The sequence below is a fragment of the Hypanus sabinus genome, chromosome 28, assembly GCF_030144855.1.
Source record: "Hypanus sabinus isolate sHypSab1 chromosome 28, sHypSab1.hap1, whole genome shotgun sequence".
In the NCBI taxonomy this organism is placed as follows: Eukaryota; Metazoa; Chordata; class Chondrichthyes; order Myliobatiformes; family Dasyatidae; genus Hypanus; species Hypanus sabinus.
The window spans coordinates 29,807,514-29,829,055 of NC_082733.1; the positions used below are offsets into that span (position 1 = coordinate 29,807,514).

A 21,542-nucleotide genomic window follows, 5' to 3' on the forward strand; every position below is an offset into this window, starting at 1 on the left:
TGGGAATCTTAGTGCTCAAGATATCACTGAGCAGAGCAACATTCATGAACAACACTGAGGGAAAGCTGTGTTCAAACTGCGTGCAATACTGATCCAATCACTTTTTAAATTGGCCATAGGAGCACGCGTGGGTTTAATCTCATTTCTGGGACTTGGCAGAAAAAAAATGCCTGACAGTTTAGTGCTGGACTGTTGGTTGTGCTACTTTTTGGAGACGTTAAACTGAGGATAAGTCTGCTCCCCATTCTGAAGAGTTTCACCAGAATATTGCCTGGATTACAGGGGATTAGCTTTAAGGGCAGGTTGGATCTTTTTCACTAGAGCATTGGAAGCTGGGGATGACTCTTAATAGAAACATAGGAAATTATGTGCATAAACAGGGTTGATAGCGTCTATTTCCAAGGGTGGAAATACAAATACTTAAAGGGTAAAGGTTAGCTGTATTTGTCACATGTACATTGAAACATAGAGTGAATTGTGTTGTTTTTCATCAGTCACCAATACAGTCCAAAGATATGCTGGGGTGGCACATTGGTGTCACCATGGTTCCAGCACCAACATAGCAAGCCCACAACTTACCAACCCTACGTGTCTGGAATGTGGTGGGAAAACCTGGAGGAAACCCACGGGGTCACAGGGAGAATGTACAAACTCCTTGCAGACAGCAGCAGGAATTGAACCACAATTGGTCATCACTGGCACTGTAAACTGAATTCGCTAACTGCTCAGCTAACATGCTGTCCCATAGACTTAAACCATAGCTTTAAGGAGAGGGGGAGAGTTTAAAGGTGGTTTATACAATACGTTTTTTTTAACACAACAGTTGTGCTGCCTGGAACGTGATGCCAGGAAAGCAGATACAATGGCAACGTCTGAGAGATATTTAGACAGGCTCATGAATGGGCAGGAATGAATAGATATAAACTATGTGCAGATATATGTGTTGTTTAAATTGGCATGATGGTAGCCACAGACATTACGGGTGATAGGGCCAGTACTTGAGCTGGACTGTTCTACACTCTCAGCTCTCTCTTCTGTCTGAAACACCTGTAGAAGAATCACAAGGGGAATTCACGCCAACATTCTGCATTTTCTGTACTGTTAAGTTCATTCCATTGCACGTAAGTGTTATAGTAGGTGTATAGGCGAGGCTTTGAAAAGAACTTGCTAAATGAAAGCTTTTCTCTTCTTTAGTTTTTCAAACCTAAGTGCAAGGGGAATATTTTTAACACTGGAGATGGGAGAGAGCAGATTGATCAGGCTCTGCAGTAATGTGGGAAGACTAGCAAAACGGTTGCTTTTCAATTTTGAAAGAATTTAACCCAGGATCTGGTTTTACGAAGGTAGAAGCCAAATGGTTTGGTTAAGGGATCGTAAATCTGAAAATTGCTTGATAAGGCCATGCTGTAGGGGTTACTTGAGAAACGAACCAAAACTGCTGAGAGACTGTGAAGGAATTAACACTTGTGTGACCTGCTTGCAAATAACTGAGTTGCAGGTCAAGAAAAAGTCTTTTATTATGAAACCAGCACAAACAAACTATCTTATGTAGTATCAGAATCAGGTTTATTATCCCCAGCATGTGTCGTGAAATTTGTTAACTTAGCAGCAGTAGTTCAATGCAATACATAATATAGAAGAAAAAGAAAAAATAAGTAATTCAATTACAGTATGTGTATATTGATTAGATTAAAAATCCTGTAAAAACGGGAAGAATATATATTAAAAAAGTGAGGTAGTGTTCACAGGTTCAATGATGGAACCAGATGGCAGAGGGGAAGAAGTTGTTCCTGAATCACTGAGTGTGTACCTTTAGGCTCCTGTACCTCCTTCCTGATGGTAACAGTGAGGAAAGGGCAGGATTGTGGGAACAATGGTGTTAACTGCTGAGCTATAGTCGATGAACAGCATCCTTTCTTTTTCTTTCTTTCTAAATCTTTTTATTAATATTAGTAATATGGACAGAATACAAATGATATATTGATAAAGAAATTACCAACATATAAATTACATTACATATGAAAAAAACATACATAATAGTTACAATATAAATGAGTTTACCAAGACATAAGCCATAAACTATATGTATGAACATAGTAAGTCTAAATATTTCATAATATATGATATAAAGAAAACAGAAAAAAGAAAGAAAAAAATATATAATGCAAAACTAGCTAATCTAATCTAATAACTAATAAGTAATATAGAAGAAAAAAGAAGCAAAAAAAGAGAGAAAAAAAAGGGGGCTGTTTATAATATCTCACAAAAATAAGTATTCATCAATGCCGTCACTTCCGGTCCTCTCAAAATACATAAGCTAAAAGCTGGGAAATCAAATGAACTTGGCACAGAGTTATATTACATCATATGAAAATGTTGAATAAATGGTCTCCATAACTTTTCAAATTTAATAGAAGTCTCAAAAGTACCACTTCTAATTTTTTCTAAATTTAAACATAACATAGTTTGAGAGAACCAATTAAGTACAGTGGGAGGATTAATTTCTTTCCAATTCAACAATACAGATCTTCTAGCCATCAGAGTTAGAAATGCAATCATTCGACGGGCAGAAGAAGATAAATGCAGTGAGTCTAACATTGGTAAACCAAAAATTGCGGTAATAGGATGAGGTTGTAAATCGATATTCAAAACTGCAGAAATAATATCAAAAATATCTTTCCAATATTTCTCCAAAAATGAACAAGACCAAAACATATGAGTTAAAGACGCAATTTCAGAATGACATCTATCACAAATAGGACTAATATGAGAGTAAAAATGAGCTAATTTATCCTTGGACATATGGGCCCTATGTACGACCTTAAATTGTATTAATGAATGTTTGGCACATAACGATGATGTATTAACTAATTGAAGAATTCTATCCCAATTCTCACTAGAAATTCTAAGACTAAGCTCTCTTTCCCAATCCTTTATAGTCTTATAAAGAGGCTCTGAACGTATCTTCATAATTATATTATAAAGTTTTGAAATAAGCCCTTTTTGAAAAGGGTCTAATTCAAATAAACTCTCCAAAATATCTGAAGGCACAAAATTTGGAAACGTAGCGAGTACAGAACTTAAAAAATGTCTAATCTGTAAATATCTAAAAAAATGAAATCTAGGCAAGTTATATTTGTTGCATAATTGCTCAAAAGACATGAAACAATTATCTAAAAATAAATCAGAAAATCTTAGTAATCCCTTAGTTTTCCAAGCCAAATAAGCTTGATCTATAATGGAAGGGTGAAAAAAACAATTAGATACAATAGGACTATTTAAAACGAATTGAGTCAACCCAAAAAATCTCCAAAATTGAAACCATATACGCAAAGTATGTTTAACTATCGGATTGTCAATTCGTTTCGGCAATTTAGAAAGAGCAAAAGGGAGAGAAGTTCCTAAAATAGAACCCAGAGCATAAGCTGATACCGATTTAGTTTCTAAACTCACCCAACAAGGGCCAAAAGATCCACCCCCATCTTTCAACCAACATAACAAATATCTAATATTAACTGCCCAATAGTAAAATCTGAAATTAGGTAATGCTAACCCGCCTTCCTTTTTTGTCTTCTGTAAATATGTTTTACCTAACCTGGGATTTTTATTCTGCCATATATATGAAGAAATTTTAGAGTCAACATTAGTAAAAAAAGAATTTCGGGATAAAAATTGGTATCGCTTGAAAAATATAGAAAAACTTAGGTAAAATAACCATCTTAATAGCATTAATCCTACCTATTAGGGATAAAGATAAAGGTGACCACTTAGTAAACAAACCTTTAATCGAACAGCATCCTGACATAGGTGTTTGTATTGTCCAGGTGGTCTAAGGCTGTGTGGAGAACCATTGAGATTGTGTCTGCCGTTGACCTATTGTGGCAATAATAAACTAATGAAAGTAGTGTAAAGTAGTGAGACTAGTGAAATGAGAGTAACTAAGGGGTCAACAAAACTATTCATTCCCTGGTTCACTCCCTCTCTAACTAAATTAAAACTAGCAATAACAAAGTGTGAATATGTGACTATACACTTTTGCTTCTATCACTCCCAACCCACATGACAAATTATCACAACCCATAATAAACGCGCAACCCAAAACACAATAAAGACAGACAGAAGATAGACACATGGCTCCTACACGTGCATTTAGTACTGACTTCTTTAGGCACAGGATGATCTATCTACATATGAAATGATTCCTGACCAGAGAACTAGGGGTGAAACCCTCTGAATGATTGATTACTATATTAGATTATTTTGTGCTTAGATGGGCTGAATGGTATTCATCCGTCAGAACTACCCTCATTGAAACACAATGCACTGAAATTTCCTCATCAGTCTAGAAATAGTTGCCTGGGAAGAATGTGGATGGCAAGTTGTTGGAAGGTCTCCGGTCTCCAAGGGAAGACCTTTACTTCCTCCGATATCTCATCAATTATCTACATGGACAAAAAGTCGGATGGCTTCTGATGTAGCCATTATAGTTTCATTGGAGGAACATGAATGAAACACTTTTTCTATTGAGCATTGCCACCGATATCTTGTTCAGAAAAATTACACTTCCTATCAAAGTGAGAGGCTCAGGAGACACCATTATCAATAACTCTTTACGCTTCCCGAGATGTTTTGATAGGAACATGGCCCATTAATAATGAATAGGATGTGCACCGGGCAGATGGTGTCATCTCATCTACTCCCGAGGGTGTACTCCACCTGATAATAAACTGTTTCACTTTTAAAGGAATGTTTCCTGCTGCATTGTGATTCACCAGATTTATGACCTTCAAAAATGACAGAGAGCTCTCAACTTCCTTCTGTTGAGTGAGGAACTATGGAACAGAATTTTGACTTGGAATTGGGACTATGCCATCAGCATGTGCCCTGAATGAATTCCCAACCTTGGGCCTTAGATCACATTTGAGTGTGGTGAAGGGACATCGGTGTGCCTCCATGAGCTTTATTTGAAGATTAATAAATATTGGTGCCCCTGCTCCTTCCCTTTCTCCCATGGTCCTCTGTCCTCACCTATCATACAGTATTCCTTCTTTTTCAGTCCTTTATTGCTTCCAACTATCACCTCCAGCTCCTCACTTTACCCCCCTCCCCCACCCACACAATTTCCCCCTCACCTGGACTCATCTAGCACCTGTCCACTGGTACTCCTTTCCCTCCTCCCAGCTTCTTATTCTACCTCCGTTCGCCTTCCTTCCCAGTCTTGATGAAAACCAACTTTGTATTCTTCTCCATAGATGCTGCCTCACCTACTGAGTTCCTCCTGCATTTTGTATGTGTTGCTCTGGATTTCCAGCAATTGCAGAATCACTTGTGTCTATAATAAATATCAAAGTTCAAAGTTTATTATCAAAGTCCATGTATGTCACCATATACAACCCTGTAATTCAATTTCTTGGGCTGCGGATGGTGACATATCGAAATCTCGATAATCAATTTAATTTGAACTTTGAACTTTGATATTTATCAGAGACACGAGAGATTTGGCAATTGCTGGAAATCCAGAGAAATACACATAAAACGTGGGAGGAACTCAGCAGATGAGGCAGCATCTATGGATATGAATGAACAGTCGGTGTTCATCGAAAAAAGACAGAAAGGAATCTCTGTCCTTGCTGGCAGTGCCTGATGGTTAACCCTTGGGATAGAGTAACTGGTTGGAGTAAAACTGAGCTGAATGGGCATCTGGCATCCTGGAAATGGAGGAGCTTTGCTGGATCCACTGGAATGATAATTCAAATTCTAAATAAACACCAACTTTCGATCAACTGTCAGAAGTTGCTTTAGGAGAAGCAGAGTCAGGCTACTCAGCATAACCCTATCCTTCTGACATAGGCTGACCACGATTCTGTTTCTCTTTCCACGGATGCTGCCCGACCAACTGAGTGTTTCAGTTTTATTTCAGAAATCCAGCATCTGCAGATTTTAATTTTTTCTCCTCAACCATTTTATGCCAGGAGATCCATAGTAGATGAGGGGCCACTTCTTCAAATACATGAAGGGTCCTACATTTGCCTCAGGTGATTAGAAACATAGAAAATAGGTGCAGGAGTAGGCCATTCGGCCCTTTGAGCCTGCACTGCCATTCAGTATGATCATGGCTGATCATCCAACTCAGAACCATGTACCTGATTTCTCTTCGATCCCCCGATCCCTTTAGCCACAAGGTCCATATCTGACTCCCTCTTAAATATAGCCAATGAACCGGCTTCAACTGTTTCCTGTGGCAGAGAATTCCACAGATTCACCACTCTCTGTGTGGAGAAGTTTTTCCTCATCTCGGTCCTAAAAGGTTTCCCCTTTATCCTTAAACAGTGACCCCTCGTTCTGGACTTCCCCAACATTGGAAATAATCTTCCTGCATCTAGCCTGTCCAATCCCTTTAGAATTTTATACGTTTCAATAAGATCCCCCCTCAATCTTATCAGGGACACCCTTATCAAGGTCAAAGAATATGCACAGAGACACTTTGGCTCAATGACATCCTAGTTCAATGTTCAGATATATTACCAAAGTATGTATACCATATGCAACCTTGAGATTCATCTTCCTGCAGGCCCTCACAAAACAAAGAAACACAAATGAATCCACGAAAAACTGTACACAGCAAAGACTGCCACATGTTGAGTGTACTAAAAAGGACAAATTGCACAAACAGTTAAAAAAGTAAACAAATAACAAATAGAATATAAACTGCAGAGACCCTGAAAGTGAGTTCATAGGCTGCAGAGCCAGTTCCGTGCTGAGGCGAGTTTAGTCGGTCCAGGAGCTTGAGTGGCCACAATACAACAACTGCTCCTGTCCTGAGGCTCCCAGGACTCCTGCACCTCCCGCCCAGTGGTCGCAGCAAGAATACAAGGAGACCAGTCAAATGCAGGCAGAGAGCGCTGAACACCTGTTCCATTTTCTGCTCTTGGCCTCAACGACTTTAATCTTGCTCAGCGCTTTAACCAGCTGAGAGTAACAAAGCCGAGCACAGGCTTATCTTCTAATGTCGACTTCCACCCCCATCCCAGCCATACTACCATTCCTGAGAGTCCAGTTTTCCACTTCCCCCAGGACACTGCAAAATCATCAGTTCATTCAGACAAAGGTACATTCCTCAAGGGAAATTATGGGTTGCCGATTGCAGCGATCACAGCTCAGTAATATATATATTTATTTTTTATTGAGATACAACACAGAATAGTGCTTTCTAGCTCTTTGAGTTGTGCTGCCCAGCAATTCCTGGATTTAATCCTAGCTCAATCATGGGACGATGTACGTCCCACCAATACACTTCATATATACTAGTGGGATGGCTGGTGGTGTAGTGGCATCAGCTCTGGACTTCAAATGGTCCAGAGTTCAAACCCAGCCAGGCCCCAACCAGGGCAACAGTAGTATCTGCACGGAAAACATAGAAACATAGAAAATAGGTGCAGGAGTAGGCCATTTGGCCCTTTGAGCCTGCACCGCCATTCAGCATGATCATCCAACGCAGAACCCTGTACCTGCTTTCTCTCCATACCCCCGATCCCTTTAGCCACAGGGCCATATCTAACTCCCTCTTAAATATAGTCAATGAACTTGCCTCACCTGTTTCCTGTAGCAGAGAATTCCACAGATTCACCACTCTCTGTGTGAAGAAGTTTTTCCTCATCTCGGTCCTAAAAGGCTTCCCCTTTATCCTTAAACTGTGACCCTTCGTTCTGGACTCCCCCAACATCGGAAACAATCTTCCTGCATCCAGCTTGTCCAATCCCTTTAGAATTTTATATGTTTCAATAAGATGCCTCCTCAATCTTCTAGATTCCAGTGAGTATAAGCCTAGTCGATCCAGTCTTTCTTCATATGAACGTCCTGCCATCCCAGGAATCAATCTGGTGAACCTTCTTTGTATTCCCTCTGTGGCAAGAATGTCTTTCCTCAGATTAGGGGACCAAAACTGCACACAATACTCCAGGTGTGGTCTTACCAAGGCCTTGTACAACTTCAGTAGAACCTCCCTCATCCTGTACTCGAATCCTCTTGCTATGAATGCCAACATACCAAGAAAGGCCTGGCAATCTGCTTCCATATCTTGCCATGGAAACCCTGTCCTTGAGGTCACGAGGAGTTGGACTCAATTTAACGACTGAACAACAACAAATAGTATCTAGTAGTTTTGTGAGTTGCCCGCAAGATGTTGCTGTAAGTTGCCAGTGCCATCTTGGACAGGCAAGCGGACGTCCATTTTTAAATCAAATTAACTTAATTTAAATTAATTTCTAAATGAATCCTACCCTAACACATTTATCGTTCCCACCAACTCATCTGCATGTGAAGCAAAACTTACCTTGGTTAATTAATCTGCCAGGCCACACATGTTTGAGATCATCATAGCTTGCCACACCAGACAGCCAGCCACTTCAGTGTTGTTTGGTTGATGTTGAGCAGGTCAGTGTCAGCTAAATCAGGTGGGAGTGGGCTGATCTGCCCCACACAGATGCACAGAATTCTGCAGGTGCATAGCAGAGTGCTAGGGCATTTGATCTAAGTTTGGGAGCATTGACTTCCTCATTTCGTGCCTGCTAATTTTTTCAATAGAGAATTGTGAGAGCCAACTTTCCCTCGGAGTTTTTGAACGTGGGTTGGCAAATGAGAGTGCCAGACCAAGTGATCCAGTGGGTGATAAAAGAATAAGCCCTCGGCCCACCGGAAACGATGTTTGGGATGCGGAAGGCACCTGGAACACCAATAGGAAAAGCTCCCAGTCACAGCGACAATGTTGAAACTCTATACAGAGAGCACCAGAGGTCAGGAGTGTTCGCTCTGGTAACTGCGCTATTGTTACCATCAATTGTTGAGCATTTTGTCAGGTTTGGAGGTGTGCTGGATGGGAAACAATTTAAAGCAGGGGTTCCCCATCTTGGGTCTATGGACCCCTCAGTTAATGGTAAGGGTCTAAAAAAAAATGTTTGGGAACCCTTGATTTAAAGCATCCCTTTCCCTTACGTAGTAAACTTAATTTGGAAAATAAGAAGTAATTGTCTTCAGCTGTACCTGAAGGCATTCTCGAAGTAGATCTGCAAGAGTAATGTAAATAAAGTAAGTCTAAGCAAAGTTACTCTATGTTCTAGAATCGACAGACCCTCGTGACCCATGTCTGAACCCATTGATAGACAGTCAAACAGTGGAATTGGAACCCTCAGCCCATGAGCCATATGCAGTTACTTAATTAATTAAGGTGTTTATTTAAACAGTTATTACATTTTTTTATTGGAATATGTTTGATAAATACTTGACTGTGTGGAAATCAGTCATAACAGAGTATGGACTGCAATTCCAGATTGCACTCCCATCAGATATCTGGTATCAAATTTATAATTGAATATGTGGGATGTGATTTACATGGGTGGAGCTCATGTTGATACTCGACAACAGAGCGCGGCCCCTCAGGCAAGTAGACTGAATATCTCTGCTGTACTCCTTCCCTTTATTCCATAGTACACCGTCCACTCGTAGCAGATTCCACCTCCTTCTGCCCTTTCTCTCTTCCACCTATCAATTCCCAGATTGTTACTGCTTCCTGCCCAACTGCCCCCTCAGGTGGGCTCACCTATTACCTGCTAGCTTGTACTCATCCTCTCCACCACCATCTTACTCTGGATTCTGCCCCTTCCATTCCAGTCCTGATGAAGGGTCTCAGCCTGAAACGGTACCTGTTTATTTTCCTCCATAACGCTGCCTGACTTGCAGAGTTCCTCCAGCATTTTGTGTGTGTTGATTTGGATTCCCGGCAATCTGCTGGACTTTCTGTGTTGATGAAGGGCCTCGTCCTGAAACATCAACTGTTTATTCCCCTTCATAGATGCTGCCTGATCTACTGAGTTTTCTCCAGCATTTTGTGTCCTGGATATTACCCAAGATGGAAATGACTAATTTTACATCATTCCCTACAGTGATGTCAGAATGCTCTCTACAGTACATCTGCAAAAGTTTTCGAGTGTTTTAGGTGATAAACCAAATCTTCACAAACCCCTAATGAAATATAGCCACAGTTTTGCCTTCTTTATAGCTGCATCGATGTGTTGGGATTTACATCATATGCAGAATCTCTTGGGTTGATAAAGGCTCTTGACCCAAAACGTCAACTGTTCATTCTCCTCCATAGATGCTGCCTGACCTACTGAATTTTCTCCAGCATTTAGTGAGTGTGTTTCTCACTGCTATAGAGGAAGACCAAAGCTGTGAATTACTAATGCTTCAGTCACAGTTTGTGGAGTCCTCTGTCAAAAACTCTGAAAGTAGTTGAATTACTGCAATGTTGCCTCTGCAACTTTCACTGAATCAGATTCCAAATCAGAATCAGTGCAAAGCAATACATCATAAATAAAGAAAATGAATAAATAAACTAATTACAGTAAATATGTATGGGATATTAGGGTGTGTGCGCTTATGTACTTATGTACAGTGCCTATAAAAAGTCTTTTTTTGTCACTGATTGACAGAAACTCTATCCTATCAAAGTGAAAACAGATCTCTACAATGTGATCTAAAACACAAAATAACTGATTGCATAAATATTCACCCCCTTTAATATGACACACTAAATCTTCAGTGGTGCAGCCAATTGGTTTTAGAAGTCACATAGTTAGTTAAATAGAGATCACTCGTGTGCAGTCAAGGTGTTTCAATTGATTGTAATAAAAATTCACCTGTATCTGGAAAGACTCACTGCTAGTGAGTCAGTATCCTGGCAAAAACTACACCATGAATTCAAAAGAACACTCTTAGCAGCTCTGCAAAAAATGTTATTGAAAAGCACATGTCAGGAGATGGATGCAAGATAATTTCCAAGTCACTGAATATCCCTTGGAGTACAGTTAAGACAATCATCAAGAACTGGAAAGAATATAGCACAGCTGTAAATCTGCCTGGAGCAGGCTATCCTCAAAAACTCAGTGACCATGCAAGAAGGGGACTAGTGAGAGAGGCTATCAAGAGACCTATGACAACTCTGGAGGAGGTACAAGCTTCAGTGACTGAGATGGGAGAGACTGTGCATACAACTGTTGCCAGGGTGATTCTCCAGTCACAGATTTATGGGAAAGTAGCAAAGAGAAAGCCACTATTGAAAAAACCCAGATGAAATCTCAAATAGAGTTTGCCAGAAGGCATGTGGGAGACTCTGAAGTCAGCTGCAAGAAGATTCTATGGTCTAATGAAACCAAAATTAAGCTTTTTTGCCATTAAGCTAAATGATAATGTTTGGCATAAGCCAAACACCACACAACATACACACCATCCCTGTGGTGAATCATGGTGGTGGCTGTGTTTTGCTGTAGGGATGCTTCACTGCAGCAGGCCTTGGAAGGCTTCTGAAGGTAGAGGGTAAAATGAATGCAGAAATAATGGAAGAAAACCTGAAGCAGTCTGCAAGAGAACTGCAGCTTGGGAGAGGATTTGTTTTCCAGCAAATCAATGACCCCAAGCACAAAGCCAAAGCTACACAGGAATGGCTTAAAGCAACAAAGTAATGTCCTGGTGTGGCCAAGTCAGAGTGAGAATTTGCAGCTGGATTTGAAAAGGGTTGTTCACTCACGATCCCCAGGCAATCTGGCAGAGCTTGAGTAGTTTTGTAAAGAAAAATGGGGGAAAGTTGTAGTGTCCTGATGTGCAGAGACCTATCCACACAGTCCAAAGGCTGTAATTGCTGGCAAAAGTGCATCTACTAAACACTGAGTTGAAGGGGGTAAATACTTATGTAATCAACTATTTTGTGTTTTATATTTATAAATAATTTAGGTCACTTTGTAGAGATCTCTTTTCACTTTGACCTGAAAGAGTCCTTTTCTATTGATCAATGTCAAAAAAGCCAAATTAATTCCACTTTGAGTCAATGTTGTAAAGCAATAAAACATGAAAACTTCGGGGGGGGGGGGTGAATACTTTTTATAGGCTATATATATATAGATTAATTATAAATACTACAAAAAAGAAATAAGGAAAACATAGGTTATGTTCATGGGCTCAATGTCCATTTAGAAATCAGATGGCAGAGGGGAAAGAAGCTGTTCCTGAATTACTGAGTGTGTGTGCCTTTAGGACTCCGCACCTTCTTCCTGATGGTAGCAATGAGAAGAGGGCATGCCCAGGGTGATGGGGGTCTTTAATAATGGCTGCCACCTTTCTGAAGTACTGCTCCTTGGATTCTTGGATACCTAGTACCTATGATGGAGCTGAATAACTTTACAACTTTCTGTAGCTTCTTTCAATCCTGTGCAGAGCCCCCCCCCACCCCCATACCAGACGGTAATGCAGCCTGTCAAAATGCTCTCCACGGTACATCTGTAAAACTTTTCAAGTGCTTTAGGTGACAAGCCAAATCTCCACAAACTCCTAATGAAATATGGCGGCTGTCTTGCCTTCTTTATAACTGCATTGCTATGTTGGGACCAGGTTCGATTCTCAGAGATATTGACACCCAGGAACTTGAAGTTGCTTACTGTCTCCACTTCTGATCCCTCTGTGAGGATTTGTTAGTGTTCTCCCATCTTACCTTTTCTGAAGTCCACAATCAGCTCTTTGGTCTTGCTGATGTTGAGTGCGAGGTTGTTGCCGTGACACTACTCAACCTGGTGGTAGATCTTGCTCCCATATGTCCTCTCATCTCCATCAGAGATCCTGCCAGCAGGGTTGTATCATCAGCCAACTTGTAGATGGCACTGATTGCAGGATCTCAAAATTCAAGCTGCATCCTTTGCGGACATACCTAGTGTGTTGTGAGCACCGTGCTCAATGACCAGATGAGTCTTTCGACCAGATTATACTTAATGGTTTGAGGTCATGCTGCTGCCTCATGTGGTGTATGAACATTGGCACCGTGCTACACAAGAACTTGATATTCAATCTATTTTTTATCATATTGATCTGACGTAGATTCCCAGCAAAGGCAGTTAGTCCATATAACCTCATTTTATCAGCTTCATCTGAATTTATTATTCCAATAGTGCCTGTTAGATAATGTGCCAGTGTTTATCAACAGCTTCCAGTATTCACAATTATAATTGAGGGTTGATTAACTGGCACCGTAACAGCCATTGACTTATTGGCATCAACGTTTGGCAGAACTAATGGCTCCGAAGATGGGAACTCTGGGAGCAGCTTTAGAACCATCAAAGTATTATATATCTCAGTTGAAAAAATAATGACTTGGCCACAGCTACTGCCACTTTCTTTTCTACTGGATTTCAGTTCCAATAACTTCAACAATAAATTTAAGGCAAAAACCTGTGCCTTAAAGCTCCAAAACCTGTCCCTGTTCCAGCCCATAGACCACTCCACTCCTGAAGCACAGAATAACGTTTATTTTAAATGCATGAAACTCAAAAAGCCTGCTTCGAGACTTTATCCGTTACAAGATGTGCGTAAGTAAAACTGAACATGCCACTACAGTGTTCAAATGTCCAAACCATCCACTAGGTTCTATTTCAATACTATATCTAGCACTGACTTCCCCAATAATGACAGAGTGTACTAATTAAGGAACCAATCCGGGTTTTATTTAAAGACTTCTTAACATAAGATTTTATCTTTTATCGGGTTTCCTGAGAATAACTCATCACTTTATTTGGATAGCCAGAGACTTTTTACCAGGGCGGAAATGGCTAATACAAGGGTACCTAATTTTAAGGTGATTGGAGGAAAGTTTGGGGGAATGAATGCCAGAGGTAATATTTTTTACACAGAGAACGGTGAGTGTGTTGGATGATCCGGTGGGGTGGTGGTAGAGGCAGATAATTTAGGGACATTTAAGGACTCTTAGATAGGGGCATGGAGAGCTATGCAGGAGGGAAGGGTTTGACCGATCTTTGACAGGCACATGGGCAATAGAAAAACGGAGAACTATGTAGGAGGGAAGATTTAGTTCCTGGGTGTCAATATCTCTGAGGGTCTAAAGCGGACCCGACATATCACTGCAGCTACGAAGAAGGCATGACAGCAGCCAAATTTCATAAGTGGTTTGAATAAATTTTGTATGTCACCAAAAGCATTCAGTAATTTCTACAAATGTATGGTGGAGAGCACTCTAACCGGCTGCATCACTGTGTGGTATGGTGGTTGGGGGCAGCGCTGCTGTACAGGATTGGAGTAAGCTGCAGAGAGCCGTAAACTTAGTCAGCTTCATCATTGGCACTAGCCTCCACAGTATCCAGGAGTGGTTCAAGGAGTGACGCCTCAAAAAGGCGGCGTCCGTCATAAAGGAGCCCAGTCACCCAGGCCATGCCTTGTTCTCATTGCCACCATCAGGAAGGAAGTACAGAAATGTGAAGACACACAATCAACGATTCAGAAACAGCTTCTTCCCTTCTAACGTCCTTTCTCTGCATGGGCATTGAACCCATGAACACTATCTCACTATTTATTTCTATTGTTGCACTACTTATTTAACACATATATATTAAACCTGATTCTGATTGACTGTGGAAGGGAAGGGTTAGATTGATCTTAGAAGGCTGGCACAACATCCGGGGCTGAAGGGCCTGGACTATGGTGCTGTTCTAATTTCTATTATCATCGTTTGCTATAACGACAAAGCTCTCTGATTCTTGCCCCCAATTCTTTCTCCTAGTTCAGTCATTAGATGGAATGATAATTCTCCTATTATGTATTAACCTGGATAGACTTTAAACTGCACTACCAGGAAAGACATATTTTGTGTCTAACTTCGTAGTTAATGTGATTTGCTACTTACTCACTCAATTCAATCTAAAATCCGTTAAATCACACTGATGTCTTTTCACTTCATAATTCTATTATACCCCCTGTCATTCAAAGGGTTAACAGCTGTGTTTGGCCTCCTTCAGTTGAAGTGTTACATTTCTTTGCGATTTAGCAAAACATAAAAGGAAATCCATTATCTTGGGTTTTTACTATATTCGGTGGACATAAACTGAATTATAGAAAAAGAATAAAATGCAGGAATTATCTGTGGTATGGGAATTTCAGCACCATTAGTAATCATCGCACTTTCTCAGTTTAGAAAGCTTGGTACAGACTTGCCACTTAAATAACTGATGCACAATTCATTGCACTCGCCTACAATTGCTGAGTAGGTGGGTACTTCAGATCTGCTGACTGAAGGTAGTTGTGACATCAGTTCCAGATGTGAAATCTGCAACTTACCTGCCTTCATATCACCATCTGAAAATCAGCACTGTAGCCTTAAAAACTGCTTAATTAAACAGACTGTAACTGGGGCCGTGGTTATAGTTCCCGAGTAAAGATTCTTACCATGCTTGGCAAATAAATCGATCCTGTCAGTATTAATTTCTGCAATGAGGCTAGTGGAACTGATTCTATTTGTTGGCTTGCAAATAACAGTGATTTTGTCTAATCAATACAAGGTTTCTGCCTGTGTATATGAATTAGTGCTTATATGTAGTTAACAATCAGCCTTTTAAATTGAAACTCTGGTCTGTTTCAACTTCCACAATTCACTTTTGCTATTCTGTGTCCATACATTTTGCGCATCAGTGATCCCCTTGATGGAATATCTCTTGTAAGCACTAAAATAGATTAAGTATTATTGACCCTCTATGTTCAGGTAGCACCCTTCCACATAATCAGCTCAGGTGAGCAGCTCCAGCTTGGATTTCTTTGCTTGGGTAAGTTGTTCTCCAGTCTTGGCAATTTACTTGCAAACATTTTGTTGTCACGCGAGGAGCCATCGTCAGTGCGCCCTTGATTGTGGTGTGTCCTCCAAATGCTTGGCCTTTATATAGTTCTCTGTCAGCTGATTGGATGTCACTTTGGAAACTCAGTTGTGATGTGGGGAGGAAATCTCATCGGTGCTTGGTCGTGTGATGAACTTCATGCTTTGTGGTCAGAATTTTGCCCCCATTGGATCATAAATAGGATCTAAGTCTACGTGTTTGTTTATAGAATTGTTCATGGAAAATCATGTTTCTAGGAATTCTCTTGCATGCTGCGTGTTTGTTTGTGTTATGACTTTCACTGTTGCCCAATCAAATTTGTGCTCCTCTCAATCTTCATGGGTAGAAGCTAGGGAGAGTTGCTCATGCTGCTTTACAGCCAGTTGAATTTTCATGCATCCTTCTAGATAGTTTCTTCCAGTTTAGCTGATGTAATATTTGCTGCAGTCCTCGCATTGGATTTTTTTAGACCACACTGTCTTCGTTCTTTTGCTCTGCAAAGTACTCTCCTCAACGTTGCCATCGGCTTGTGTGTGACTGAAATTCTGTGATCTTGGAGCAGTCAGGTTGTCATTTCCGAGATATTTCCAATGTATGGAAGTACAGCACATTTGGTTGCTTCTTGGTTCATGCACTGTTGACCACAAAGGCATCTTCATATGAAGTTCCGCGGATATCTGTTTCGTGTGAATACTTTAAACAAATGTTCCTCCTTTAGTTCCACCATGCTGCAGGGTGTCTCTACTGTTCGGAACAAAGTTTAGATATAGCTCTTCTTGTGTGCACTTGGGTGGTTGCTGTGATAGTTGAGGATCTGATCTGTATGAGTTCTCTTACAACAAACACATACACCTTGATCCTATTTATGAGCTGATGCAGGCAGAATTCTAGACTACAACACTTGAATTTCGCCACGTGGTCAACGATGAGGTTTCCTCCCCACATCACAATTGAGTTTCTGAAGTGACATCCAAACAAAAATTTGAAAAGTATATAAAGGCCAAGCATTTTGAGGACACACCGCAGTCAACAGTACACTGATGATGTCTCCTCACATGGTGACAAAACGTTTGCAAGTAAATTGCCAAGATTGGAGAACAACTCAACCCAACCCAACCCAACCATCAAACACCCAAACTACACATCTTCCAAATTATTTCCATGAGTTCCTTTGTGCAGAGGATGGTGAATCTGTGGAATTCATTGCCCCAGATGGCTGTGGAGGTCAAGGCATTGGTTATATTTATAGTGGAATTTGATAATCTCTTGATTAGTAAAGGTGTCGGAGGTTACAGGGATAATAAATCAGCCATGATGGAATGATGAAGCAGACTTGTTGAGCCAAATTTAAGATTCAGGACTCAAGATTGTTTAATGTAAGTTCCTGCACACAAATGTACAGTTTTGCAGTGGTATATTTAGACCAAGAGTAGCAGTTTGTTTACTAAGTTCTGTAGGAAGATAGTTTTGAATGCTGAACTGAAATCTAGAAAAAGCATTCTGACTTAAGCATCCTTGTTTTCTAGGGACAGGTCAGGGCCAGATAAATGACAGATGCTATGGCATCTATTGTAGAGCAGTTCAATTGGTAAGCATATTGATAAGGGTTCAATGTGGCAGGAATGCAGTTTTTAGTATGTGCCATATCAACCATTCAAAGCACTTCATGATGCTTAGCGTCAGTGCTACTGGGTGGTAGTCATTTAGTTCTGAAGGTGTAGAGTTCTTTGGGGATGATGGTGGCTAATTTGAAGCATGTGGGGTCACTAGCCTGGATGAATGAAGTGTTGAACGACCTAATTCTGCTCCTATGGTATGACTGATTTATTGCACATTTCATCTGTGAAATAAAGAAAGTCATCAATTTGAAACACTAACCCAGGCTTCTCTCTTTAGAGATGCTGCCCAACCCATTTAGTATTTCCTGAACTTTAAGTTTTTATTTCGGATCTCTGGCATTTGGAGTTTTTTTTTAACTTTTCAATCTTATCAGTAACTCATGTTTGCACTTTGGCAGAATGTATGAGTTACCACAGCAATTTTAATTTGACACTTTCCTTAGTGCCTACACCCTATTAGTGAACTTACTGAGAAACTGAAGTGACAACATATGGGAGATGACTTAATAAACAAGTTGGTACATTTGAACAAGAAACCTAGAGTAACTGATATACTTTTGTTAATAGAAATGTTTAAAAAAACAGACAAGTGAAGAGAGAAATGATCATTCTTCAATAAGGAATAAACTTCTGAAATTAGCATAATTGGACCCACTACCATCTCATGATCTACTTTAATCCCTAATATTGGATTATGGGATTTTAGTGGAAATAAAGTCAATGAGATGATGCTGTAATGCTAGCAAGTTGTGGTGGTGTTATAAAAATAAGGCAGTTTTGTCTAAAATACTATACTGTTGGCTTCTCTCCACAAACAATGCAGCTCTAAGTAGCAACTCTAGTCGGTTTAATCATTTGGATGTATTCTGATGGCAAGTATTCATTTTAAGTTTGCCTTCTATAGGAAGTTGTGGCTTGAATCCAACTACTTTCTGCATTTGAATAATGCAAATTGTACAAAATAGTTAAGCAAAATTCATTTTTTCTTGAGTATCTTTCTGAAAGGCAATTGTATATTTTCCTGACATAAAGAAAGAGGCTATTTGGCCCATGGTGTACAGGCTGGTCTTAAAGCAATTTCAGCAGTTCTGTTTTCTCCTAGTCATTTCCCTGCAATCTCTTCTTCCCCACATGCTCATCAAATACCCTGATTCTCCTCAAAGCCACCCACAGAAGGAATACTTCATGGTGGTCAATTAAGCTATCTAGGAGCATATCTTTTGGTAGGTGGGAAGACACTGGAGAACCTGGGAGAATCACTCTGGTCATGGAGAAAGTGCAAACTCCACACAGACAGCACTGGGTGTCAGGGTCATATCAGGATCACTAGATCTGGCTCCTGTCCTACCACTGTGCTGCCTGGAGGAGATCTTTGCAACTACAGTCATCAGGATGGAAACAAACCCTGCAGAAGGCCTTGTCCATGTTGACCAGGTTGTCTACTTGAGCTAGTCCTGTTTCTCTGCAAAAGGCCCATATCCTTCTAAACCAGGAGTTCCCAACCTGGGGTCCATGGACAATGGTATTGCTTAATGGTATTGGTCCATGGCATAAAAAAGTTTGGGAGGCCCTAAACCTTTTCTATCCATGAATCTGTATAAATGTCTTTTAAATTTTATAATTGTATCTACCTCTCCCACTTCCTCTAGTATCTCATTCCATATATTTATCATTTTCCTCTGAGCGGAAACATTTGTTACTCAAGTCCCTTTTAAATATTTCCTCCCTCACATTAAATTTATGTCCTCTTAATTTTTGACTTCCCTTTCCTGGGAAAAAGATTGTGACTTTTCATCTTATCTTTTGCACTCATGACTTTATAAACCCGTAAGTTCATTCCCTCGGCCTCATCCACTACAGGTAAAATAGTGCGAATCTATCCAATCTGTCCTGATGGCTCAAACCCTCCTTTCCTGAAGACATTCTTGTAAGTCTTTTCTGTATCCTTTCCAGTTTAATGGCATCCTTCCTCTATTTAGGCAACAATAACTATGCACAGAATTGCGAGCACGGTGTCACAGAAGTCTGTACATGATAATCCAGTTCTTGGACTCATTGTCCTGACTGATTTAGGCAAGCGTATCCAATATCTTCTTTGCCACCCTGTCTACTCGTGTCTCACTATCAACCCTTCTGAAAGGATTTGACAGGACGTACAGCACGTGGAGAAGATACAAGGTTGCAGTAACAGTGCCAGGGACCCGGGATTATTTCCAGCACTGTCTGAAAGGAGTTTGCATGTTCTCCCCGTATCCACATGGGTTTCAGTTTCCGTCCGCATTTCAAAGACATGCAGGTTAATTGGTCACATTGGTGTAATTGTGTGGCATGGTCTCATGGGGCTGGAAGGGCCTGTTGCCATACTGTATCGTTAAAAATAAAATTAAATAAAACACGGAGTTTTTCAATTGCAGCTGAGATTCTAGTCCCAGAAGACTTGGTTTGATTCTGACTTCCACTGCTGACTCCATCTTCACTCAGTGACTGCATGGGATTCTCCTGGGTGTCTTGGCTTCATCCTAAGACCCTAAGTCATGCTGACTGGACATGTGTCTCTAATAAAGGGGCCACTGAGTGTATACCCAACGATGTGGCCTCCCCTGCCATCTGTAGCAATGAATTCCACAGATTCTTCACTCCTTGGCAAAAGAAATTGTGGCTCATCTCTGTTCTAATGGATGTCCCTCTGTTCAGTGAGGGAATGGGATTGATGTGACTTCTTGTCATACTGGGCTGAAAGGCCTTCTTTCAAAGACGTAAGAAGGTATAATATACAATAACAGAACTAGCTTTCCATTGATCACTCCCTACTTGTACATAGTTCTTTCCTTTTGCTTGTTTTTTCTTTCCACTCTTTTCTAGAAGTATATACCTCAGATAAATACTTTGTGGAGATTTGCGATATATATGATTATATGATATATATGTACAATGTCTGAAATACATCTTATGGAAATGTTTGTTTTATGATGAACTTCAATAATAAAAGAAAGAAATTACAAAAAAAAATTGGGTTTATTAGGGATAATCTGGAGTTTAAGAGAAATATGCTCACCTAGTGGATGGAATATATCACAAGCCATCACAAGGACTGATCAAGCAAATAGTATTGACACATTTAACAAAGTGGTAGATTGAATCTCTTGTAGTTAAAATTAAATCAGTATGTCTATTCATACCACAAATAACAATTTATGCCTAGTATATTAGAAATAATTTAATACTGTAGTTCAATGGCTTCATTTAATGTCAGAGAAATGTATTCAACATACACCCTGAAATTCTTATTCTTCGCAGACATCCATGAAAACAGAAGAGCGCCCCCAAAGAATGAGTGACAGTAAAAACATGAGAATCCCAAAGCCCCCCCACTATCCCCCTCCCATGCACAAGCAGCAACAAAGCATCCTCCTCCCCCACTTACCTCAGCATAAAGCATTAGTACCCCCCACACACCAAGCAAGCAATAGCAAAGCCCCAAGAAAGATCACGATCTGCAGAAAAACAAAAAAATAAATCATTCACCACACCACAGGCTCTCTCTCCGTCCCTAATAAGGGAACTGAGAGATTTCACCCTTTCACAGTGAGAGGGGAGACATAAGCAAAGTAGTAAAATGGAAGTTCATTGTTCCACAATTAGAACAATGTGTTTTGTCTTTTCCTGTAATACCAACAAAAGTATTGTGCGTGATTTTTCAATGAAATGAATTACCAAGCTGAAATTTAAGTAATACTCTTGCATGGCCCATCTCTCTCCCTCTCTCTCTGGAGGATATTCTAACTATCCTGTCCATTGCCCTCACAGTATGGTAGTGACTCAGTGGCTTTCAATGGAGAGTTAATTAGGATGCTGCATCCAACTATATGAAGTGGAGTCTCTTGTTCTTGTCAAATGCAAACTGACTGCATTGGTTACAGAATACTGATGTACATTTTCAAAGCAAATATGCCCATCACCCTAAACCACCAAGCTGGTGTTTGCACTGGTAGATTGAAAGCATTTAAGTGGTTATTGATCACAGCGGCATCTTTTATTTGGTTTAAAAAACTGTAAAATGGAAAATTTCACAAGCTATTAAGCTTTGATTTTTGAATTTATTTCTTAGACCTGGATGAAAGATACAATTGGGCAATGAAGAAGAAACAAATTACACTTGGAGATCAAATGTTTTAGTCCAATGGGAACTTTGACTTGGGCACTAAACCCAGCACGGTGGCTTCAGGTG

General features: G+C 40.2%; 1 protein-coding gene across 1 annotated transcript in view; it reads left to right on the forward strand.

The window, feature by feature from the left end:
- The window catches only part of LOC132382317 (cytosolic carboxypeptidase 4), a gene marked incomplete at its 5' end in the record, with an annotated part of 235,216 nt that overhangs the window by 141,135 nt on the left and 72,539 nt on the right, over positions 1-21,542 (forward strand). The window lies entirely within an intron of this gene.